This window comes from Podarcis bocagei (genome assembly GCF_964188305.1).
Source record: "Podarcis bocagei genome assembly, chromosome: 11".
In the NCBI taxonomy this organism is placed as follows: Eukaryota; Metazoa; Chordata; class Lepidosauria; order Squamata; family Lacertidae; genus Podarcis; species Podarcis bocagei.
The window spans coordinates 12,529,828-12,556,098 of record NC_138136.1 but is presented as its reverse complement, the minus strand read 5'-3'; the positions used below and the strand labels follow the sequence as shown (position 1 = coordinate 12,556,098).

Genomic DNA, 26,271 nt, shown 5'->3' with positions numbered 1-26,271 from the left:
TTCAGGCTCTTAAAGTAGTTTAAATGTCAGACAGGAAGGGACAGTGTCTACTTCCTGTCAGGAGGCTTCCAGTGACTCTACTAAGTGACTGGCCTGACCAGATATTGACAATGTTATATTGGAGGTGATGTTGTGCTGTTGGTGCCTTGATTCAAGTCACTGGACACAGCTTCCCCAACGAGTTTGAACTACAACTCCCATCATCCCTTACAATTGGCTAAGGGCTGATGGGAAATGTAGTCCAAGACATCTGGAAAGCACCACATTGGAGAAAGCTGGTCTACTGTGCTGGCTGCTGGCATGTGGATATGTGTATGTACATATATTTGGCTAAAATATGAGTTGTATTTTATTGTCCCCTTGTTTGTTTTTGTTTGTTTATGAATCATCTACAAACTTACTTGCTCACTCAGACTGAGATGGTTGTTCTCGCCAGGCATCAATCAGGCTGCCCAATGGCAGGTTCCTTGCCTTATGACAAGCCTGTGAAGTATAACCAATAAATCTGTAGTTATTTTTTATTCCCCCCTCAGCCTACGACTAAACATTTGCTCCTGCAAATTGTTTGCTCTCGCATGCCACACTCCTACAACAGACCCTCCAAGTGTCCCCATTTTCCAGGGATAGTCCCAGATTTACAGAAGCCATCCCTGTTTCTGATTTGATCATGGAACGTCCAATTTTTTCCTCAGGACGTCACTAATTTCATCAGGGAAATGTTGGAGGGTATGGTAGGGAAACCCTGTTTTCATTGGAGAAATGTTGGAGGGTATGGAGTTATGTGACACCCCCCCCCCAGCCAAGGAGCTAGGTAACAGTACAACTTTTAAAAGGGACACAGGTGGCACGTCCGCCAGCTTCTAATCACGGATACCAGCGGCCTTCAAGCAAGCCAACTTGCCTTATTATCACTCCCTAGCATCCTACAGCTAGAGGATTGCCTCCTTCCATTCACCACTTTGCCTCCTCCAAGTGGAAGAAACCTGGGCAGTGCTGAATGTCACATCCATTGCCAGGTGTGTCCTGCTGGAAATAGAAAAGGGCTTCCCCTCTGGCCTGCCTGTATATCCACTCAGTTGCCAAGTGTTTTTGTGACATCACAAGAAACCCACAGCCAATGGCAACAGCTAAGGAGGCATCATCTTCATCACTTTGAGCCTCACAATGGCAGGTGTACCTATCAGTGATTGTGTGCTTGTTTATTCGGGCCATGGGTGGAGCTGTGGTCTAAACCACCAAGCCTCTTGGGCTTGCCAATCAGAAGGTCAGCAGTTTGAATCCCCAGACAGGGTGAGCTCCTGTTGCTCTGCCCCAGCTTCTGCCAACCTAGTAGTTTGAAAGCATACCAGTGCAAGTAGATAAATAGGTACTGCCGTGTCAGGAAGCTAAATCAATTTCCGTGCACTCTGGTTTCTGTCACGGTGTTCTGTTGCACCAGAAGTGGTTAAGTCATGCTGGCCACATGACCCGGAAAGTTGTCTGCGGACAAACGCCGGCTCCCTCTGCCTGAAAAGTGAGATGAACACCACAACCCCATTCTTGCCTTTGACTGGACTTAACTCTCCAGGGGTCCTTCACCTTATTACCTTACAACCTTTAGAAGACATTAGAAGGCAGTCGTGCTTGGGGAATTTTATTTTTTTAAAAAATGTTTAATGTTTTATTAAACATGAGTCTTTTGAAAGCAGCCCCATGGAACATGTGTACTCTGTATCCATGGGGCCTCTTTTAAAGGACTCACTCTGTATATGGAGGGACAGAAAAAATGGGGATTTCCCCACAGTTTTTCCTGCTTTCCCCTCCAAGCCTTTGCATCTCTAAGTGGGACAGGAAAATATTACGGTGATCCAGACCCAGAGGAATAGAATCAAACTTCTTGATAAGTTCTAATTTAGTAGTTTCATCTTGGCGTCTCTTCTGAAGTTCCCTTCCCAGAGACTTTTCAGCATTCACTGCTGAATCGGAAAAGTCAAACAGAAGCAGGGAAAGGGGAGGGGATGAGAAGATGAAGCTTCTTCTTTCACTTACGTTCTCCTGTGATGTAAAGAACCTTGCTTTTTCAGCAGCTCTGCATCAAGAAGGCGTTCGGCTGTCATAATCCTTGTGCCGCGTTCAGTGAGGAAAAAGGAAGGTTTATCATAACTGTTTATATAGCATGAGTGGTTGCTATGGTTTGTTTTACATCTCCGGTGGAAAAAGAACAATGGCCTGGCAGTTTAGTCATAGTTTGCTATTTGGGAAATTCAGAACGGTCTTAAAGCTCTCACGTCTGCTGGATTATCCACAGGTTGGAAATAACTTTTGGTGAAGTTACAGCATTAATTCAGTCATCCTTCTCCACCTCTCAAATGAAGACTGTGAGGCCTGTCTTCCCAAGGATTCCTTGCAGTTCCTGGGGCTAACATTTCAAGAATTCATTCTCATGGAGGGACAATATGTACAACAATAAATCACAACCCACCAAATTCAGTTAAATATATATATATATTTCTGGAAAAACGTTATACTAAACGTACAATCTCCTCTGTTCAGGCCATGTTCTACATGCACATCTGGGCCCTAATGAAATGGATGCATATTTTCATATTGATGGGGACATCTATCATCAGCATCTAAGGCTACCAGCCGCTACATTTGTCTAGAGGCCCCTTGAGCTGAATTGTGATTGGAACGAATATTTGTGCTTCAAATATGTCCTGAGCACTTGGGATTGTACCGATTCTCTGCCACACGGCTGCCTCTGTGTGCAGCTCAGCTCATGCAAAGTTATGCAGACCTCATCTGCTTTTGTCCGAGTCACTTCGGTGCATTCAGTTGAGCAACACAATGAAGTTCAGCAGCATGGAACCTGAGCAGTTCGCATGTCGGCAGAGCCCATGGAACGACAGATCTATGATTCTTCTGTTGTCATGCTCTTTTCACCATCTACTTGGCTTGGGGTACATGAATCCTGTACAGCAACAGTGACCATGTGATCTGATTGTGCATTCTTGTGTACATAAGGAAAGCATCGCACAGCTGGCTGGCTGGCACCCTGAACAGGAGCAATCCACTGCAGCATGTTTGTTCAAGGACTCACTTGGAATCAGCCTACAACCCACTAGAGATGCATGAAGACTCCAGGTAGTATAACAACTATCGGCTGTATAAAGTTCCATCAGTATATTTCACTCAGTCATGTAAATATCTTAGGTTTGCCGTGTCTTGGCTGGCCATATCAGACCTGCTTCTGCTTTCTCTATTTCCTGATTATTTCTGGAGCCTTGTGTGTATTTTTAGATGCCTCTCTGCTGCTTGAGCCATTTTCCTTATGCAAACAGAAGAAGCTGTATCACAGCAGAATTCACGCTTTGGTGAATTTTACTGCTTAACTGCAAAGCAAATCAAGGTTGCGCCCATCATACTACTTTACATCAATCAATATGCATTGACGTATAAGCATTTAGGTTCTAATCTTTCAGCAAGATGCATTAGATAGCATATGGCCTGTGCATGTACGGTCTTACTGGAATGCAATGAACCACTGGTTGTTACCTTCTGCAGATGTAATCCCCAGAGAGATCAAAAGCAGAAACAGTGTGTGATATCATTACTTTCCCTTGGATATTATTTCTGGCATATGCATCCAGAACTCCCAGAATTGTGGTTGATCTTCTTTTTCCATGTCCGATCCACCAGCATTCTCTCTCCCACGGTCTTTTGGACCATCATCTCTTCTGTTTCATGCATGTACCAAGCTGAGCATGACAATAGGAATACAACACGCATGAAGAAAAGTGGTAAGATTGTGATGTCCCACTTTGTTCCTTTTTTTATATATAATTTTTATTAAATTTTCTGTTTTACAATTTAGAATACTCATTTAAGCATCCTTCAAATATCAATGATTTCCCTTCTTCTCTTTCCATGGTTCATTTTGCAAGTCACAAATCCCTTCATATTTTACATAAACTAAACTATTCAGTATTCCATTATTACATCCATCAGAACTTATTTACACTGTTGAATTTTTCTTAATGTTGCTAATGTTTTCAGGTGTATACAATTCCTCCCCCTCCCATATTCAATAAACATTTTCCAATCTTCTCTAAATATATGTTCGTCTTGTTCTCTTATTCTATATGTTAAGTCCACAAATCCATCAGCTTAAGTTGCCATTCTTCTTTAGTTGGGACCTCTCTTGTTTTCCATTTTGGGGCTAACAAAACATGGACCACAGTAGTGGCATACATAAATAACCTTTTTTGAAACCTGGGAATTTCCATCTGCATTATCCCCAACGAAAAGGAGAGCTTGTGGTGAGATTATGATGTCCCACTTTGAACATAGGAGAGGGAAGTCCATCGGAAATGTTATGTTGAACCTGAGAATAAGAAGCGAGCATTCATCTGTCGGAGTCATGTGATCTATTGGCTGGTGATGTGGACACAGGAAACCCTCTGTTTGAGACGGCCATTATGGCACACGCTCATTAAGCTGTCTTGGGCAAGCGGCCATCTTTCAGTACGGTTCAGTTTCTTTAAGATGGAAATGGCGTGTTCCTCGTTGCTTTTGTCAGGATGAATGGGAACAGGGTTCTTACAAACAAAAGAGCTCTTTCGGATCATGCCAAAATTGCATTGAGAATATTATCACTGCTTCCAGCATTAGCAAACCAATATCTGACAAGCAAGGCTGGAAGACCTTGTCAGTCTTGGTCTGTTCTTTATCTCAAGTGTGTAGCAGAGAGCAATAGTGCCTCTGAAAATGGAATTTCCATTTAGCTGTCATAGATAATAGCTCTTGCTGCTGTGAGTGAGGTGAGGGGGAATAAAGAGGTTTGCTGGTCCCAGCGGCGTAGCGTGAGTTGTCAGCACCCGGGGCAACGCAAGTAATTTACGCCCCCTAACCCGGGGCAAGGCAAGTAATTTGCGCCCCCCAACCACTAACCTGCGAGTTGCCGCTGGCGCTGCCGCGCAAACAACGCTGCTTGCCCGGAGGAGGATGGAGGCAGAAGCAGCCGCCGCCTGTGGCTGGGCCGAGGGGATGGCGGCGGCGGCAGGGTGCAGAGGCTGCCCGTGCCCGGCCAGGCGTCGGTGGCGGCGTCGGCGCTGCTGCAGCGGCTGCTCCTCCTGTGAGCAGTGAGCGGAGCGCAGCCACAGCGACGGCGGGGGGCGCGCGCGCTAGGGCGCAAGGCTGGTGGTGGCGGCGGGGAGCCCGGCGGAGGAAGGAACTTGTCCCTTCCCTCTGGACTCGCGCCCCCCCAGATGTTGCGCCCGGTGCGGTCGGCACCCCTGGCACCCCCCACGCTACGCCACTGGCTGGTCCACACTACTAGAAGCATGAGGGCTGGGGGAGGCGGGGTTTGTGAGGTGCAAAGGGAGAGGGGTGGTTTATTGGCAAGATTCAAAGAGAGGCAGAGAGCTTGGCAAGGTGTAAAAATTCATAGAATTGTAGTTGGAAGGGACCCCGAGAATCATCTAGTCCAACCCCCTTGCAATGGAGGAATATGCAGCTGTCCCATCCGGGGATCAAACCTGCAACCTTGGCATCATCAGCACCACACTCAAACCAACTGAGTTATTGAGGGTATAGAAAGGAGTTTTAGGATGGGAAAGCAGATGTGGGAACCATGAAGGGCTGAGGAGCATAAGCTAGACAGGGTTGGTGAGCGATGCAAGCAGGGACACAGCCCCTAGACGACAAATAATAACATTGTGTGCTTATTGGGTAGACCAAATGACAGACGTTGCCTGAGGCAGGAATCCCAATCCGAGGTCAGTTGAGAACTCATGACGCATCTGTCAGGAAAACACTTTCCTTTGGCCTTTGTCACCACTCCATCAAATGAAAATGATCACTAGTTCACAGGAGGTGAAGGTAAAGAGTCTACAACAATTCGTTCATGGAAAGTTCAGGATACAAAATTCAAAAAAATATATATACAAGCTTGTGCCTAAAGCTCAGCAGAGGAGACTTCACCTCAGCTAACCTGTGCCCCTCCATATTTTGTTTAACTGTGACTCCCATCAGCCCCAACAACATGGCCAGTGGTCAGGAGAGATATGAGTAGCAATCAGAAAACATTTGGAGATCCATACACTTCCCATCACTGTTCCAGAGGAATGCTATAGTAAATAATACAAAAGCTCCTTGTGGCAGAACCAGAGCATATAAACACAGGATATGAATGAATTTCAAAGTCTGTTGCTCTTTGAACAGGTCACAATGGAGCTACCTTCTTCCAAGTGCAGTTTAAGAGGGCACATCAGGTTATGTTCAGCGTCACTGAAGTTAAACAATGTGTCCTGAATAACCCAACAAGGTAGAAACATAACATAAATGCCTGGTGAATGCAGCAGTACCACATAAACATAATCTTCCTCATTGCAGCAATTGATATTTATACAGTCTTAACCTTCCTTAACCTGTAATGAACCCTTGACTGCACATGAAGATAAGAAAGATTTTCTTCTGAGTGAAAAAGGGCATTCTCTGTTTAAATGCTGCACAGCCTACATGCTACAATCTCCTTTGTTTTCTTCCACAATCTTCCTTCATAATCCTCAATAGGTCTGTAAGGAGAGACGGAAAACAGGGACAGGAGAGCTAATGGAAGTTTATCAAAGGAAGCAGGGGTTATGAGTATTACAATCTCATGCCTAAGCATATGTGATCGCAACCTCTTTCCAAGCGAGTACAAGACTTTAGTCTTCGTAAATTATTCGAGTCTGGTAATAATAGCCAAATCACCACCACCAGGTGGTCAGAGCAACTGTACAGAATGGTCCTAAGCGGCCAATGTTTTCCAGGCTAAGAGTCATCTAAGCATGTCATTGTGGGTGTTTTATTTGGCTGGTTGTGGATTACCTGCCATGCTGTAAGTGACTGTAGTTGTAGCTCACTCTGAAATCGCTGTGCCACAAAGTGGAGAATTTTATTATTATTAAAATAAAACAGGAGTGGAGAACCTCAGGCTGAGGAGTCAAATAAGGTCCTCTAAGCCTCTGTTTCCACCCCTAGTGATTCTCCCTAGAGTACTCCTCTGCTCCTCCTTCGCTGCCTGATTGGAATGCGTCCTTGAAATGTAATAGTGCATCTTTCTTGCCTCGGTGTGGACAGGTGTGTTTGACTTAATCTCCTTCTTCTTTGGTGATCACTCATAGCCAAGTAAGATTGTCTTCTATGAACACGGTCTTAACAGTGAGTCCGTAAGTGACTGTGGAGGCCAATTCTGAATCCACACGTCTTTCCACAGTGGGGACATAGGTTTCTGGGTGGGAGTTGATCATGGTGAGGGTTTGCCAAGCATGCCTTCCTCTTGGCACATTTCTCCCTTTTGTCCTGAGTTTGAGCATCTGCAAAGTCCATGACACCTTTGGTGAAGGCTGTTCTCCAGTCGGAGCACTCGCAGGCCAGTTGTCAGTGTTTATACTACATTTTTTAAGATTTGCCTTGAGAGTCTTTAAACCTGTCTTGTTGACCACCAGCATTACACTTTCCATTTTTAAGTTGGGAATAGAGTAGTTGCTTTGGAAGACGACAATCAGGCATCCAAAGAACATGACCATTCCAATGTAAAAATCCTACTTCACGAAGGTAAAAGTGGCATTGGTTCCCCCACCTACTTTTGTCTCTGTTCCCACCCACTGCTTCTGTGCGGACACTGGAATGTACCTGTAATGGGAATTAGGGGTTGCTTGTGCGTAAGTTGCCGCCACTCTCGGTGAGGTTGCCTGGATAAACCTTTCCCTGGCTGGACAGTCCTGATTCTGCGTCTGTCTCAGTCACTGGCAGAATCCGTCAGTGGGCGTTTCCTGAACTTCTTCCAACATAAAAGTTCCTTGACGGATAGTCTCCGCCTAGCCTCCCTGCGCTGAAGTCTTCTGCGCAGGGTGGGTGTGGGCAGTGGAGGACCAATGCTCTCCCCGCTGGTCTCCGGCGAAGAGTCCTGGAGCCATCCCTCCGAAGCCTGCCTCTGCCCTCCTTTCTCCCTGGTGTAACGCTGATTTCCTTCCCCGGTCACTGAGTCCCCTCTTTTCCTGCTGGGACCTTCTCCGGCATCGCTCGGGAGGCCTTCCTCCACTCCTGACTGCGATGGCAGTTCCCTGACAGTACCCCATGAGGGAATATGGTTCTCCAGCTGGAAAATGTTGCCTAAAGGCCAGTGTCCCAAGGTGGGGTGAAGCCCTCACCTTAGGCAGTGGAAGTACCTCAGGTGTTGGGGGCCAGTGGCCAGAGGTAGCAATTCCCATTTTGCCTCAGGTGGCAAAACAGGATGTGCCACCTCTACTAAAGACTGTAGAATAGGAAGAGCTACAGGTGATCACTAGCCAATGATGTCAGAGACATGAATACTAAAAGGACGCTACACCCATTTTTAGTGAAGGCCTAAGGAAGCTATATAAGGACGCGGGTGGCGCTGTGGGTTAAACCACAGAGCCTAGGACTTGCCGATCAGAAGGTTGGTGGTTCGAATCCCCGCGATGGGGTGAGCTCCCGTTGCTTGGTCCCTGCTCCTGCCAATCTAGCAGTTCAAAAGCATGTCAAAGTGCAAGTAGATAAATAGGTACCGCTCCGGCGGGAAGGTAAACGTCGTTTCCGTGCGCTGCTCTGGTTCGCCAGAAGCGGCTTAGTCATGCTGGCCACATGACCCGGAAGCTGTTTGTCGGGTCCCTCGGCCAATAAAGCAAGATGAGCGCCGCAACCCCAGAGTTGGCCATGACTGGACCTAATGGTCAGGGGTCTCTTTACCTTTTTAAGGCAGCTATAGTTTCACCAAGCTGAATATTGCTACCATTGGGGTCCAGTGACCTGCCTGAAGCATATACATTTCTGAAGCTAAGACAACAGTGGTGGTGAAATGGTATAGCATGTGAAACTGTCACCAGTTACATTATGACAATGAAAGGGGGGAATTCCTGCCTCACCTTTCACCCCTATGAGGTAGCAACGAAACTGCTGCAGGTAGCACCATGAAAGTATGTCGTTGCTGAGAGGATAATTGCTGTGTGTGGGCACCTGGTGTGCTCAGGATCAACTATTCACTCTGCAAGGATATACAGTTGTACCTTGGGTCTCGAACGCCTTGTGACTTGAATGTTTTGGCTCCCAAACGGACCAAAACCCGCAAGTAAGTGTTCTGGTTTGTGAACTTTTTTAGGGAAAGCTAAACATCCAACATGGCTTCCAATTGAGTGCAGGAAGCTCCTGCAGCCAATCAGAAGCCATGCCTTGGTTTTTGAATGTTTTCAGAAGTCGAACAGATTCCGTTCGAGAACCAAGGTACTGCTGTACTTGCATAATAGAAGATTCTGGCTGCAGCACCCCTGACCTCCTACTTTTTCAAAGTAAGGGTGGGATTCTCTGTCATGATCCTGTGACCATCTACAGTTTTACCTGACTAGTGAGGTAGGACAGCTGAAAATAATGCCAAATCTAAAAAAAGAAGAAGCTTTGAGCCAAAATCTACACTTCCGACATGGGTTGCCACACGTCCATACATTTCAGGGACTTCTGTCCAGACGCAGTTTACGAGGACCGCATCCAGGCTATGTCCGGGAAATTTCAAATGTATGGCAGTCCTGTGAGTCTAAACAGCCTGGGGCACAAATATTAATGGCCCTCTAGTGGCTATGGTGGCTTATTTACCAGAAGTAATGTATTTCTTGGGCTCCATGATCACTGCAGATGGTGACAGCAGTCACGAAATTAAAAGGCGCCTGCTTCTTGGGAGAAAAGCAATGACAAACCTAGACAGCATCTTAAAAAGCAGAGACATCACCTTGTTGACAAAGGTCTGTATAGTTAAAGCTATGGATTTCCCAGTAGTGATGTATGGAAGCGAGAGCTGGACCATAAAGAAGGCTGATCGCCGAAGAATTGATGCTTTTGAATTATGGTGCTGGAGGAGACTCTTGAGAGTCCCATGGACTGCAAGAAGATCGAACCTCTCCATTCTTAAGGAAAGCCCTGAGTGCTCACTGGAAGGACAGATCCTGAAGCTGAGGCTCCAATACTTTGGCCACCTCATGAGAAGAGAAGACTCCCTGGAAAAGACCCTGATGCTGGGAAAGATTGAGGGCACAAGGAGAAGGGGACGACAGAGGATGAGATGGATGGACAGTGTTCTCAAAGCTACCAGCATGAGTCTGACCAAACTGCGGCAGGCAGTGGAAGACAGGAGTGCCTGCTGTGCTCATGGGGTCACGAAATGGTCGGACAGGACTGAACGACTAAACAACAACAAATGTATTTAGTGTTAACTCCGGAGGTGTATGCTCAATTCTGACTAAACTAAGCATCCTTATGTATGTTTTACTGACAGCCTGGAGGCACCATCAAAAGCCAGAGCATTAAACATAGCTTTACAGTATTCTTTGCCCCTGCCCTTAAACTGCCTGCTATTTCCTCATTGTTTTCATTTCTCTGTATTTCATCAGTAAAATAGCTTTATTGGGTTAAGTAATCTAGACTGTGGTGATACTGCAATCTCAGGTCTGCTCCTCCATGTAACTAAACACTCTACAACTGATATGAGAATAGGGAAAACGGAGGGGGGGACCTCACGTCTCAGGAGAATGAGGGTCAGTGGTCCTTGAGAACACCCCCTCCTCAGCAATCCTTGCAACTCTCTCTCTTGGAGAAATAGGCATTTCTCATGGAGAACAATGGGGGGGGGGAAACCTCTGAGGAATCATCTTCATTCCAGTGTAATGTGGGCGTTGGGAAGCCCCTCTTTGTGAGCAGATTCCACAACACTTCTCATAATAGCCATTTCTTATTTTAGTCTATTGTCACTCATGGCCTCTGAGCTAACAAGCTAATAAATACGTGTTATAAATTTCACTCCAAAAGAGAATGCTTGGAGTCTTTCATAGCTCTGCTATTACAAGAAAATAATTTCTCAGCTTTCTCCGTATTGTTGCATCTGTCTCCTGAGTGGGAAGTTAATCCTATGGCATTATATACCCCTCCTTTTGCAGTATAATTTAGCTTGTCTGAATATGCTTGAGGTTTAAATGTGGACAGCTCATTATACATCACAGCAATAGTCCTTTTTTTTACTGCCTGAAATAGTTTCATAACCTTACGCTGAAAAAGTCTCATTAGCACTCTGCTCAGGTTACTTACCACTGTTTTTACTGAAAGCTTATAGTATCTTAATCTTTAATGGAGAAAACAGTAGCCTTAAATCTGGTTTCATCTTTTTTTAACAGCAGACAAACTGAAATAACTTTTGGAAACTGACAGTCTTAAACCTTAAATGTACAACCAAATTGTCTGGTTACAGTATGATATATAACTCTTTTCTGCCTTTCACCTTCTTCCCCAAATCCCCAATTTGATATGTACCTTTGTATTACAATAGTATACATCATTAAGGCATGTCTACGCCACAAGTCTCATTTGCAACCCAATACATTCACCAGTTCTCATTGCTTCAGCCATATTTTTAGTGACCATCTATTCTCCTCCCTGCTATCTTTTCTAATGTTCATTGGGGGCATTAAATGGCCCACATATATTTTGTTGTGTGAGTTGTCCCTTGAGGAGCACACAGTTTGCTTGTCTATCACAACCTTCAAAGATGGATTTATTTCAGTCTTCAAAGTAGCCCAGCATCCCATTCTTACAGTTGCCAAGGAGATGCCAGTGGGAAGCCTGCAAAGGACATCTATGGAAAAGCATTTTCCTCACTTGGGATGCCCTACAGCTGATATCCAGAGGCATGCTGCCTCTGAGATTGGAGAGTTTGGACTCTGGTAGGGGACATGGGTGGCGCTGTGGTCTAAACCACTGAGCCTCTTGGGCTTGCCAACCAGAAGGTTGGCAGTTCGAATCCCCGCAACGGGGTGAGCTTCTGTTACTGTGTCCCTGCTCCTGCCAACCTAGCAGTTTGAAAGCACACCAGTGCAAGTAGATAAATAGGTACAGCTGCGGTGGGAAGGTAAATGGCATTTCCGTGCGCTCTGGTTTCCGTCACAGTATTCTGTTGTGCCAGAAGCGGTTGAATAATGCTGGCCACATGACCTGGAAAGCTGTCTTGGACAAAGGCTGGCTCTCTTGGCCTGAAAACAAGATGAGCACCGCAACCCCATAATCACCTTTGACTGGACTTAATCATCCTGGGGTCCTTTACCTTACCTCTGGTAGGCACTGAGAGCCGCATTCTCCATGAATATGTCTAAACTCATTTAAAATCCATTCAAGTTAGTTGCCATCACAACATCTTGTAGGAGCAAATTGCATAGTTTAAAGATGCACTTAGCAGACAAGGGGTGCATTCACACATTGATATTATTGCTTTAGTTTTCCTGGTTTTAATGCTAGCACATCTGTCCTGGTTTCTGCTGTTCCTTTTACACGGCATTATCTTTTGCGTTACGGAGCTGTGACTTTTGGGTTGATATCATGCCATATGGCGTGAAACTACCTTCACAGCAGTGGTTGTGGAGTGACACAACACCAGATACAGACCCTCCACGTGTCCCTATTTTCCAGTCTCAGATTTACAGAAATGGTCCCTGTTTTTTATTTGATCCCAGAATGTCCCGCTTTTCCTTAGGACATCCCTGTTTTCATTGGAGAAATGTTGGAGGATATGTGAATGTGCTTGGACATGGGTCACCCTCCACCTTTGTTCAGTCCATATGTGATGGCCTGGGATTCGGACTCAGATGCTGAACCTGAGGAATCCCAGCCTGCACAGGAGTCCCCGCCTCCAGAACCAGCTGAGCCGAGGCTTTGGCTTGAGCTTGAAGGGTCCTCACCTGTGCTGGATCCTCAGGTGCAGGCACCAGCTGAGTCTGCTCTGGCCCCTGAGGTGATGGAGGACCCATTGCCTGCAGGTGCTCCACTCTCAGCCCCGTAAGGGGAAGAGGAGGTTGCCTCTGGGTCCGGTAACCCTCCAGCCTCTCCTGAGCTGCAGAGGCTCAGGGCAGAGAGGTGGAGAGAGCTAAGTTCCCCCAGGAGGAGTGCTCGGCTCCAGGCCAGGAGAGGCAAGTCACCTGTGGACCGGGGCCGCCCTATGCCTCGGGGCAGATAAAAGCCAGTTGTTGCTAGCCTGTTCCTGCCTGCACCCTGTCCTGCTCTTCTGCCAGAGTTCCTGACCCCACCTGACTCCCTGCCTTGGACCCAGCTACAGCTCTGATGGACAGCCTCCATACTGCACCATCAACTTCGGACTGGACTCGGACCTCGCCTCTCAGTTAGCCCCCAGGACCAGCACACCATGGTATTTCTGCCCACCAACAATGTGCACAGAACTCTTCTACACTGAAGTAGAGAAGTAGAGAAGTTTGTCCCTTATGGAAAATCAGAGCAAGTCTAATCTATGGATAAAATAAAGGACAGACATTCCACAGAGTCTCTCTGTTGTATACAGCAGTAGGAGATGACGCAGCCTTCTCCCTCAGGAAATGCGATAATAACAGGAGGGGCTTAAGATCTGTAGAGCCTGGAACACAGATGAAAAAGCTTATATTATGGTGGGGAGGCAGACTTTATGTTAAAGCTGAATGATGTAAAATGCATGACGATTATATTTGTGAATACGTTGGCATGGAAATTTATACTTATAAATAGGTTGATACTGTCAAAGAAAGAGGCTGGTGTGACTTTGTGGATTTGGTAGATTATGGCCCCATCTGCACTATAAAGCAGTATTATACCACTTCGAACAGTTTTTGGTTTTCCTCAAAGAACCCTGGGAACTGTAGCTTGTAAGGGTGCTGAGACTTCTTAAGACTTACACACCCTCCAACATTTCTCCAATGAAAATGGGGGCATCCTATTTTGTTGTTGTTGTTGTTGTTGTTGTTGTTGTTGTTGTTGTTGTTGTTGTTGTTGTTGTTGTTGTTGTTGTTTTATATCCCGCCATTCTGATTAGGTTGCCTCAGCCATTCTGGGCAGCTTCCAACATGCATAAAAACATAATGAAACATTAAAAAACTTCTCTATACAGGGCTGCCTTCAGATATCTTCTAAAGGCCATGTAGTTACTTATTTCCTTCACAGAACTACCATTTCCGGAGTTCCATGGGAAAAAGGATTGATTCGTAAACCACTCTGGGAACTGAAGCTTTGGGAGAACAGTAACATCTTTCTGCACTCTTTACAAACCACAGTTTCCAGGATTCCTTGCTTGAAGCCATGACTGTTTGAAGTGATATAATACTACTTTAAACATATAGTGCAGATGGGACCTAAGTGTACAATTCCCTCGGCTCTGTCACGATTTCAAGCTGTTGTTGATGTGGCAATATCATGATGTATCGCTCAACACCTAAAATAAATACTACATGTTTCCTGTCCAGACTCAGATGTTGGAAGCAAGCCCAACCAAGTCACAAATTGGCACTTGATCTTTGGGAATTATTAATGTAGACAAGAGAAAGGTTTGGCTTCCAGAATCGTTTGCTCAGCACCGCAAGCATCTCAGCCAATACATTAGACATCATGTAATCTGGCTCTGGCATTACAATGCTGTAGATATACGGTAGATAGCTTTCTGGTGCCTAAGCTAAGCAACCTGGCGCCATTCTTCACAGTATTTGTTTATTTTTAATACCAAAGTGCTGAGAAAAAGCAAGATTCAGCCTGTTGCAAAACAGGTACATGTTCCTTTCTCTTACTTCAGGGTTGGATTCCCAACACCAGTGTAATTATCCAGAGAACTATGCCAAAAATATTCCATAATTCTGTGATTGGTTGGCCAGACACCTAGACCCATAAGCACCGGATTCTCCTTATATGAACACATACTCCTGCACAGTATTCTGAAGTGAATGCTTTCTGAACTGAAGCTTTATATTTAAACATAGTAAGGCTTTCTTTGCAAGTTGTTAGAATTACATGGAGGCTTTTAGCTTATTGAAGGCCCAGGTATGCTGGAAAAGGGCAAAATAGACATTTCACCAATGGACATCGTTCCTAGTCCTGGTGCTCTATCATCTCTGTGTTATGTTGCCATTTTTAGACATGGAGTGACTCCCAGAAGCATGTCTGGTACTTGAACATAAATGCTGTGTATCACCAGACAGAGCTTGTCTCATGGAACTGGAGTTAAGGAGGTGGCTTGTCGTTCAGTGTTATCACATGTGGGAATTGGCTCTATATGGACATATACATATGTCTGCATGTTAGGTTAACCTAAGGTCTTTTTGTGCACACGCGACTGTTTTAAATTTAATCTATAAGCTGTTATTGAATATTGTTTTAAATGTCTATTTCACTCTTGTGAAAGCAGACTCAGTTGTGCTTCTTGAACTGGTCTTTGACCATAATAATAAATTATTACATATAAATACAGTAAAGCTGTATAATTAGAAGGAGGGTTCTTTGGTTATAAAAATCTCAAAAGCCTTTCAGTAAACAATAAATAGCAGTATGTGTTATGCAATTACAGCAGCATTCCAGAGTACCACTATTATTATTATTATTATTATTATTATTATTATTATTATTATTATTATTATTATACTGCCCTATACCCGGGAGTTTTAGGGCGGTTCACAGAATAAAATCAAGATATCAAACTACAAGATACCCAATGACAATAAAACAACAGACCAATAGCCCCCCCTCAAAAAAAACCCCACATTTTAAAAGGGCATAGGATGTAAATCGGATCAGCCAAAGGCCTGGTCGAAAAGGGATGTTTTTGCCTGGCGTCTAAAGGTGTATAATGAAGGCTCCAGGCGAACTTTCTTGGGGAGAGCATTCCAAAGATGAGGAGCCACTGCAGAGAAGGCCCCGTTCTCGTGTTGCCACCCTCCAGACCTCTAGAGGAGGCACACGAAGAAGGGCCTCAGAAGATGATCTCAGGGTCCAGGTAGGTTCATATGGAAAGAGGCAATCCTTGAGAGAAAGCGGTCCTGAGCCATTTAAGACTTTATAGGTCAAAATCAGCACGTTGAATTGGGCCCGGAAACTAATTGGTAGCCAGTGCAGTCAGACCAGGATCCTGCTTTGCTCAGGCCATGGATTCTTAAAGTTTATTCTATTCCATTTTATGCATTTATTTACTTACCATTGCGTTTATATCCCTCCAAGGAGCTTGAGGTGGTATACATAGATTTCCTCATCTCCATATTCTCCTCAAAACAACCTGGTGAGGTAGATTAAGTGAAGGGTCTAGCCCAAGGTCATCCAGTAGTAGTAGTAGTAGTAGTAGTAGTAGTAGTAGTAGTAGTAGTAGTAGTAGTAATACCCTGCCCATCTGACTGGATTGTTCCAGCCACTCTGGATGGCCTCCAACACATATAAAATCATAAACTAAAAACACAAATACAACAGCTTCACAGCTGTGTGGGGAACTGAATCCTTGAGTCCCAGGTTTGGGTGTCCCTGGTTACAATCCAAGAACTGGAAGTTTGTGAAGGGTGATACCAGCAGAAATGTGGTTTTGCTTTAAATTGCTGGTATCTGCATTGCTAGCTGCTACAATGAGTTCGCCTCCATAGTGAAAATTTCAGATAATTGGGGGGGGGGAGAGTTGGATTTTCAGACTGTTCCTGCAATTAGTGCTTCTTGAGAAATGCATTTGCACACGTGGCATGTTCAACTTCCGAGGTGTGTTCAAAAACCGAAGCATTTACTTCCGGGTTTATGGCGTTTTGTAAACCGAAATGTTAGTCAACAGAGGCATTCGAAAACCGAGGTACCACAGTATATGCCAATTTCTGCTTTCTATCTGTAGAAGTATCCTAACCATTTTGATATTCTCTTAATACAGTAAGAGAGCTTCGAGTGTGGATGGACTTTTTAATATAAGGTATGTTATGCATATATTCTTTAATGAGTACAGAAATGCTAAAATACCCAACCAGCACAATCACTAAGTATGACAGACAGAGAGGGGTGGGGATAGAATGTGCATTGAAAGGTCAGAGACTAGAATATATCAGCTAACTACATAGTCTTGTTATACATAATATGAAATGCCACACATTTATACTCACCTGTGGGTACTAGGGCATAGCTGGCAAAGACTCCGGCATTTCTGCGAATGCTATTTATGCAGGGTGAAACCATCCCAGAGTTCTTAGGATGTTTTAGAGATGAGCATAAATTAGCTGAGGCCTTAGTTTATATCTCTTTTTTTTAAAGGATTCACCAATGAAATTGTTAGTACACAAATACATGGATCTGCAAAATAAAAAGAGAGGGCAATTTTGAGGAACAATGCTTTGAATGCTAGGGAGTGTGACATGCTTCAGTAGTGATTATTCCCCATGCAGAGTTCGGGGTAGTCCAATTCAAACATGGCAGTTAATAGTAATAGTAATAGTAATAGTAATAGTAATCCAGCCACTCTGGACGGCTTCCTACAGAACATCAAAATATTCTATTAAACATTAAAAGCTTCCCTAAACAGGGCTGCCTTCAGATGTCTTCTAAAAGTCTGGTAGTTGTTTTTCTCTTTGACATCTGGTGGGAGGGCATTCCACAGGGCGGGTGCCACTACCAAGAAGGCCCTCTGCCTGGTTCCCTGTAACTTGGCTTCTCGCAAGTGGCTTCAGACACTTCTTGGTATCTGAAGAAGTGTGCATGCACACGAAAGCTCATACCAAGAACTAACTTAGTTGGTCTTTAAGGTGCTACTGGAAGGATTTTTTTTATTTTGACTATGGCAGACCAACACGGCTACCTATCTGTAATTGGCTTCTCGCAGTGAGGGAACCACCAGAAGGCCCTCGGCGCTGGACCTCAGTGTCTGGGCAGAACAATGGGGGTGGAGACGCTCCTTCACGTATACTGGGCCGAGGCCATTTAGGGCTTTAAAGGTCAGCACCAACACTTTGAATTGTGTTCAGAAATGTACTGGGAGCCAATGTTGGTCTTTCAGGACTGGTGTTATATGGTCTCAGCAGCAACTCCCAGTCACCAGTCTACCTGCCACATTCAATATTAGTTGTAGTTTCCGGGTCACCTTCAAAGGTAGCCCCACATAGAGCGCATTGCAGTAGTCCAAGCAAGAGATAACTAGAGCATGCACCACTCTGGCGATCAGTCTGCAGGCAGGTAAGGTCTCAGCCTGTGTACCAGATGGAGCTGGGAGACAGCTGACCTGGACACAGAATTGACCTGCGCCTCGATGGACAGAATGACTCCCAGGCTACGCACCTGGTCCTTCAGGGGCACAGTTACCCCATTCAGTCAACAGGCTAGACTGTCCCCTTGCCATGAAATCAGCTCCACATCCCAACCATTTCACATGAAATGATCCCCCTACACAGTTCAGGAGTTTTTAATGATGCCATCACAATTTAAAAACCCAAAATGAGGGCTTGTGGGGGCATAAGTGAAGCTGCCCAGACAATGCAGGGAGATGAGACAATAATGGATTCCACCCACTCAGTAGATTTCAAGATTGTGGGAGAGAGATTAGTTAAAACAGAATCCAAAAATGGCAGCAAAAGATGATGACTATTTCTTGGGGAGAGGTGCTTCCCCACTGATGAGGCATAGTAATGGTGAAGATGAAAGCATCCGCTGTCCTGAATGAAAGCACAATCCTTACTGGAAAAGTTGATTTGGGACAAGGGAAGGGACCCAAATGCATAGGACATGTTGTCTCAATACTCCCTGTCCACTCTTCATGGTGATCAACCCATATCCCTACCAGATGTTATTTGGCTACAGGTAAGGCAAAGGTAAAGGATCCCTGGACGGTTAAGTCCAGTCAAAGGAAAGTATGGGATGTGGCGCTCATCTCACTTTCAGGCCTAGGGAGCCGGCGTTTGTCCACAGACAGCTTTTCGGGTTATGTGGCCAGCATGACTAAACCACTTCAGATGGAAACCAGGGCACGCGGGAATGTCGTTTACCTTCCCACCCCAGCGCTACCTATTTTATCTACTTGCACTGGTGTGCTTTTGAGCTGCTCAGTTGGCAGGAGCTGGGACAGAGCAACAGGAGTTCACCCCATCACGGGGATTTGAACTGCCGACCTTCTTATTGGGAAGCCCAAGAGGCTCACTGGTTTAGACCACAGCGCCACTCGCTTCCTGAATAAACAAGCACACAATCACTGATAGGTCAAACTGCCATTGTGAGGCTCAAAGCAATGAAGAGGATGCCTCCCCAGCTATTGCCATTGGCTGTGGGTTTCTTGTGATGTCACAAAAGCCCTTGGCAACTGAGTGGACATAAAGGCAGGCCAAGGGGAAAGCCCTTTACTGTTTCCAGCAGGACACACCTGGCAACGGATGTGATATTCAGCACTGCCCAGGTTTCTTCCACTTGGAGGAGGCAAAGTGGTGAATGGAAGGAGGCAATCCTCTGGCAGTGGGATGCTAGGGAGCGATAATAAGAAAGTTTGCTTGCTTGAAGGCTGCTGGTATCTGTGGTTGGAAGCTGGTGGATGTCTCATGATGGACCTAAGAGAAGCTGGCAGATGTTGGTGGATGGAAGCCAGTGGCTTTTGGATTTGGAAGTTGGTGGGGGCTACAAGGCTAAAGCAGACTGATGTTTGTGGATGTCGGCTGATGAAGGTTCACCTTTGGAAGACAGTCAACAGAAGCCAGTGAATATTTGGGACTGAAGCCAGGGCATGAACGTGAATGGATGTCATGTTTTTGGATGTCGGCTGGTATATGTTTGTGTGAGGGGGAGATATTGGTTTCATGGAATCAGAGAATCAGGGAATTGTGTTGGGAGGGACCTTGAGGGTCATCTAGCCCAACCCCCTGCAATGCAGAAATCTTTTGCCAAATGTGGGGGTCAAACCCACTGGCATGCTTCCAAATTGCTAGGTTGGCAGGAGCTGGGACAGAGCAACGGGAGCTCACTCCATTGTGTGGATTCAAACCGCCGACCTTCTGATTGGCAAGCCCAATTGGATCAGTGGTTTAGACCACAGCGCTACCCCACATGCCCCTTCTTTACCTTAGAAATATAGTGAACAGTGGCAGTCAGAATAGATGGGAAAATACACTGTTGCTTGTTTGAAAAGCTTATCATGCTGTAAATGAAGACTAATTTAGATGAACATGCTGCAGATTAAGCCTAAGACTGGAGGCACTTTGCGTGGAATTACATTTCCAGTGGTGGTGGGCGGGTGTCAGCATTTATTTGTTTATTCTACTTACAATGCAATCCTATGCACGTTTACTTGGAAGGAATGAGTCCATCAGATAGTAGCTTAGGCAATGCAAGCCTGTGCAGGTTTACTCAGAAGTAGGCACCACTGTTTGTATGGGAATGCACAGAAGTACTCTCCTACACACACATATACCTCAGAGTAAGCCCCATTAAACAGTGGGTTGAACCCAATGCTGGTCCTACTCCGAGTAGACCCATTGAAATTACTATACGTAAGTTAGCCATGTGCATTAATTTAAATGGGTACCATACCTACAACCCATGGGGACCGAAGAAACCTGCATCAGATTTTGCTGCTAAATTCTTAAACTATTTACCCCCCTGCCCCTTTAAAGCATTTTAAACTCCTCTGCTACACTAATACACTTGAATATCTGCTGTGGCTGGTTTGCTGTTCCCTGCCAGAGCAGGAAAGGAATTTGAAGAAGGCTTTTTGGCTTGTGTTCATGTCGAAAGTATGCCACAGTATCTCAATTCCCATCATGATTAATAAACCACATTTAGCATATGTCTCTCATACTTGGATATCTCCAAAGGAACAAATGCAGTATTTTTATGCCCTCTCTGCACTTAGCATGGGCACGGCATTCTATTGAAAAGACAACCAACTATAGTAGACATTAGAATGGAGGTGGAGTGAGAAATGGAGGGGAAGAATAGAAGGCTCAGTTATTCTAAGGAACATGCAATCATCTCATGTGGTTTGTGTAGTTTCCCTGGGCTTGCCTTGAAAAGGTACAATTCCCATATAACTTATTACAATAGGCTCTTCTGCATCTTATTGCAAGGGGAGAGAGCTTGCCCCCCAGGCCCTCTGCAAGGATGAAGACTTAGGTGAAGGGGCTTTCCCTGCATGGTAGGGCTGGGGCTTGGCTGCTCAATGCACCACCTTAGGTGGCCAATGAGAGGTGAGCAACTATCCCCCAGAACAAGGAACTTTGCCGCCTCCTCCATGTCAGTTAGCATCAGGCAGCAACCTGCCCACCCCCTTTCTGATCAGTGCAGGATTAGCCAATCACCATCAGCGACTGAATTTGGGGGGCATCCCTGACTGGCTCCTTGGGGTGTCGTTTTTGTGCCAACTCTCTGCTATTCTGATCAGGCGTGCATGGTTAATTTGGCTTCATTGGTTGCAACTTTGTCACACCTTGGCATCTGAAGGAGCGTCTCCACCCCCATCGTTCTACCCAGACACTGAGGTCCAGCGCCGAGGGTCTTCTGGCGGTTCCCTCACTGCAAGAAGCCAAGTTACAGGGAACCAGGCAGAGGGCCTTCTTGGTAGTGGCACCCGCCCTGTGGAACGCCCTCCCACCAGATGTCTAAGAGAACAACAACTACCAGACTTTTAGAAGACATCTGAAGACAGCCCTGTTTAAGGAAGCTTTTAATGTTTATGCATTACGGTATTTTAATATTTTGTTGGAAGCAGCCCAGAGTGGCTGGGGAAGCCCAGCCAGATGGGTGGGGTATAAATAATAAATTTTATTAGGGGCCGCCTGTGACAAAATCACACTTTATAGCTGAGGCATCTTTGGGGAAGACCGGATGACCAGCCACCTTGTTTTGTGAGGTCTTTGCATGGTTTGGTGGACTTGGGACCTGTAGGCTAATCCTGCCGAAGGCTGGACAATGGGGGCATGTCTCCGCTCAGTTCACCTTTGTGCTTGGGTGCCAAGGAGACCCTCCACCTGCTCTCAAGATAGGGTCTGGGTTCAAGCCAGGTTGGTGTTGCCCAAACATTGAAAGCAAGGCTTTTGACATTCTCTAGCTCCCTACCCTTATTTAGCCCGCAGGTGCTTAGTTCCCTGTTGCAGATCCTTTTGTTATTTAAGTAAAGTTGTGACCAATTTATCTTGTCTTCCTTCTGGGGTGAAGGTACATTGCACACCACACCCAAGAGAGGCTGAAATGAACAGCTTCACTGGTTAACAGCGCCGCTCTAGACATATGTGCTCAGGCACAAATATCAAGGGGAAAGGCAGGCTAACATTTGTCAGTTCGGACCCGTGGTCATGGTCTCTCCCCCCTCCCCTTTTGAATGTTATTTGCAGGGTATTAAATAGAATCAAGCATGTGTGAACCTTAAATTTAGATCATCAGCTATCACAACAGCTGAGCTGTTCCACTGGGAGGCAGGTGCTGTTGATCTTATACACATGTCTCTGCCCAAAGCTATGTTCACGGGCTGAGCAATACTGTACATTCCAGCCTTCTGATGACACAGCTGTACTCCAGAGCAGCACATTTCTGCATTCTGAGCTGCGGATGTCATTTCTCTTCCCACATTCCTGAAGTTTGAGAGGAAGGGGCGGGGGGATATACAACAATGACATCTTCAGCATGCCCAGTTCATTTTAGCAGGACACAGTGCTATCAAGGAGAAGATGCTGGGACATGTTTTCAGATGTTTCACTCATTTCATATATATATATATATATATATATATATATATATATATATATATATACACACACATACCCCACTTTTTTTTTTCTTGAGACAAAATAGCACACTAATAGGAGTATGGTGTTGATTAGTTGCTTGCAAATACCTGATGTCTGGCTGCATGAACGGTAGCAACTTCATGAACTTACGCTTGCCAAGGTCTTTAATTGTGCCTTTAACAGCTGCACATCAGGCACAAATTTGACAGGTGAAGCTTTCCCTTCCCTTTTTTTAAAAAAATAAATATTTATTAAATTTTTCACAGTATTACATAATGAAAAAGAAAAAAGAAAAAATACAAAATTAAAAACAGTTAAAAATAATTCCATCTTTTCGTCACTTATCTTTCATTTACTTGTTTCCCGGACCTCCTCATACCTCCCTTTTGTGTATTCCAGTTCAATTTATTAGTTCAGTAATTCCTTTCCCTCCTTATTATCCTGATCTTTAATCTTAATATATTGTAGCATTAAATTTTTACCTATTATACCATTACAGCTAGAAACCACTTAACTTCAATCAAACATCATTCTAACATTCGTTAATTTTGCAATATTTCTGTAAATAGTCTTTAAATTTCTTCCAATCTTCTTCCACCGACTCTTCTCCCTGGTCTTGGATTCTGCCAGTCATTTCCGCCAATTCGAAGCTTTCCCTTCCCTTGTACGCTGGAATATGTATTACTGACTTAAGTCCTGCTTGTCACACAGCTCTTAAAGACATGGAAGAACCTTGTTGTTGGCTTCTGTCTCGAGAGAGAATGGTGTCTGCCTCTGGCGGTCAAGTCAAACAATGGAGAATCACAGCACCTGCTGTGGCTGCAGAGACTGGTAACTCATAACTGCTGCATCCCATGTTGCTTTTGCTGCCTAAGCAGCACTGAAGTGACCTCTCTGATGTGCAAGTCTGGGCAGCGTGCATGGAGGTCCTGGGCCGCCCAGATGACAATGCACACACACACACCCCTCGGCCTCACTGATGTGCTCCAAAAGAAAAGTGGAGCAATACGTTTGGCACCAGCTTGGCTGCAGGACTTGCTGGAAAGAGAAGTATCAATCTCAGTCAGTTTTATTGCACATAGCCAAAGGCTGCCGCAATGTACACAGAATTATTTGACAATTAAAAGATAATATACTGAATTGGTAAAAAAAAAGACTTAAAACATTTATATTATTAAAACATTACGTACTCTAAACAAAGCTATAAAAGTACCCCAATGTACAAATAAAAACATTAAACAATAAAATTCATAAGCTAAAATCATCACATGGTCACTAATGTTAAAAACAATATCAATTAATATAGTGTGCAATTTATACTCAGAGTTTGGTGACAAAGATAGAGCATAGCCTGAGGTAGATAGATAGGATCAAATAAGTTCATCTCCTTTACAGTTAATGGCTACCTTGGCTATATACCGTATTTTTTGCACCATAACACTCACTTTTTTCCTCCTAAAAAGTAAGGGAAAATGTCTGTGCGTGTTATGGAGGGAATGCCTATGGGTGGCATGCCTACGGATTTTCCTCCTCTAAAAACTACATGCGTGTTATGGTCGGGTGCGTGTTATAGAGCGAAAAATACGGTAATTTGCTCTAATTTTCCTAGCAGCAGTTGCAAAAAGTGCTACCCGCCAGGTCACATACTTATCTGTGTCTGCAAGGAGATATAACATCATGTCAAGGGGGTTCTGGCCAGGGGACCCTGTCGTTATAGGTACCAAAAATCTTTTTCTTGCATCATTATATAACGGACAGTGCAAGATATAATGCATAAGGTCCTCTACTTCAGAACATCCCCTAATTTGTTTAGGGTTTACCCCTTTGCTTTCCCCCTAAACTTACCTGTGAAGATGTTATGTACTGAGTTGAATAAAATCCAAAAGGCAGCAGTCTGATTGGTCCTAGAACAATAGGATTTGGAATGCAGCAGTCTGATTGGTCCTAGAACAATAGGGTCCAGAATGCAGCAGTCTGATTGTTCCACAGGAGCCACCCAATCCAGCTCCAGGTGGAAGTGAACCCGCAACCAGATTGGCCTACAGATGAATCCTGGAGTTAGCCAATCACATGGGGCCCAGTGTGTAAATAATGTATATAAAGCAGACATTCTGGGGGAACATCCATTCCTCCTCACCACTATGAGCTGAATAAAGAACATGAAATCCACTCTCAGTTCTGAGCATATTTCAGAAGTACTGTGAAAAGTAAGTTCTGTCAAAAATGAATACTATTAATATTAATAACTGAGACTGCAGTCCTAACCCCACTCACTTGAAAGTAAGCCCAAATGAATTCAATAGTAAGAGGTGAGGCATTCAATTATCTTAGCCTATATGTATAGCGTGTTGGAATTTGAAAACTGAAAGGGGGCACAGAAATATCAAATAAATAATAAATGTTTTGGACTTAGCCTTTTGTGGGTTTAAAAGACCCTTATTGAATTGCAAAGAACATCCCAATTTACAGGCATGTTACCTAGAACAAGGGTCTTCAGAGCATTCTCTGGGTCTTCTGGGGCCATCCTTCCCACCACAGGCTCTGTTCTCCCACTCAGGAAAACAACAAGCCAACTTCCATGATATCTAATACAGCAGAAGGGGCTGTCACTAGAAAGGCAAATCCTCTTGGGTACACAGATGCCATGAAGGCAGCTGCAGCTGAGGGCTAGATGCTTTTAATAAAATATACTCTACATGTGTCTCACTGGAAAGAAGATACAGTTGAGAACTCAAGTACATTAACATATACAATCAGTGGAAACAGAAGCGTCACCATGCCAATATGTAAAATCAGTTCTGTCGGTTGGTATCAGCTGAGAAAAGAGTTCTCAAATCAGAACGTCTTCGCCTCGGAGGACAGAACGGTCCTCTAGAGGACCCAACTGTCCAAGGGAGTGGCTTGGCTGGATGGATCAGGTGGAAGATAAGCTTTGGCTGTACATCAGGTGCAAAGTGTGGTAAGATGTACCACAGAATGTTCAGTGAAATGGTTACCGGTTGTTCCCATGGAGCTTACACACCAGCTATTGGGATGCTTACATAAAAGAGCAGCATTTTCTCATTCTAATGGTGCTCTTTCTAGTTAGGCCTAGCAACCCTCATTTATAGGCTGCAAAGGTCCACAACCTTCATAGTTTTGGTGAGTGTGGCTTTGATTTGGCAAGACGTTTGGCCTTTAGCCTACTTTTTGTGGCGTTAGGAGTGTAGCTAGACACTAGCTGAGGGCAGATTCCCTGTTGGCAGAATGACTCACAAGCATGGCATAGCAATGATATTATTTATGGATCTTTTCCGCCGCTGGAATGGCATGGCTGGCCAGCTTCCAAGTCAATGTTACCTGGGGAAATGCTTGCTCTCCACAAAAGGCATGGGACACAGACCTGCCTATCTTCACGGAGCCACAGCAGCAAATGGGCTGGGGATTCGATGAATTAGATGTCCCTTTATTGGTGGAATGTAGCAGCACACAGAAAGCATGACACTTTCCGTTTTATGACAGAGCAATAAAAAAGTACATTTTTAACTGTTAAGTACAAAGTTCATGTAATCTGTCTAATTTTATTTAGCATCACGGATTCATTGTGGAAATGATTTCTCTCAAATCACCCAAAAGTGACACCCCCCCCCATGTAGACCTCTAATTTACACTCCCCAACTGACATTTAGGTGAAACAATATAAATTCCATGGGGAATCCACCAGTGAGCCAGCTGTCTGTTAAACAGCTTTTTCTAAGCT

General features: G+C 44.8%; 1 long non-coding RNA gene across 3 annotated transcripts in view; it reads right to left on the bottom strand.

Moving 5' to 3' along the window:
- The window catches only part of LOC308597850, a 152,822-nt gene that overhangs the window by 16,833 nt on the left and 109,718 nt on the right, over positions 1 to 26,271 (bottom strand). Inside the window, exon 1 of one of the 3 annotated variants that reach the window (XR_014013203.1) lies at positions 913 to 1,024. The exons of the other annotated variants lie outside the window; for them this stretch is intronic. This is a non-coding gene — a long non-coding RNA (uncharacterized lncRNA). Of the gene's footprint in view, positions 1 to 912; positions 1,025 to 26,271 lie in introns of those variants that run through there. 3 annotated transcript variants of the gene reach the window in all.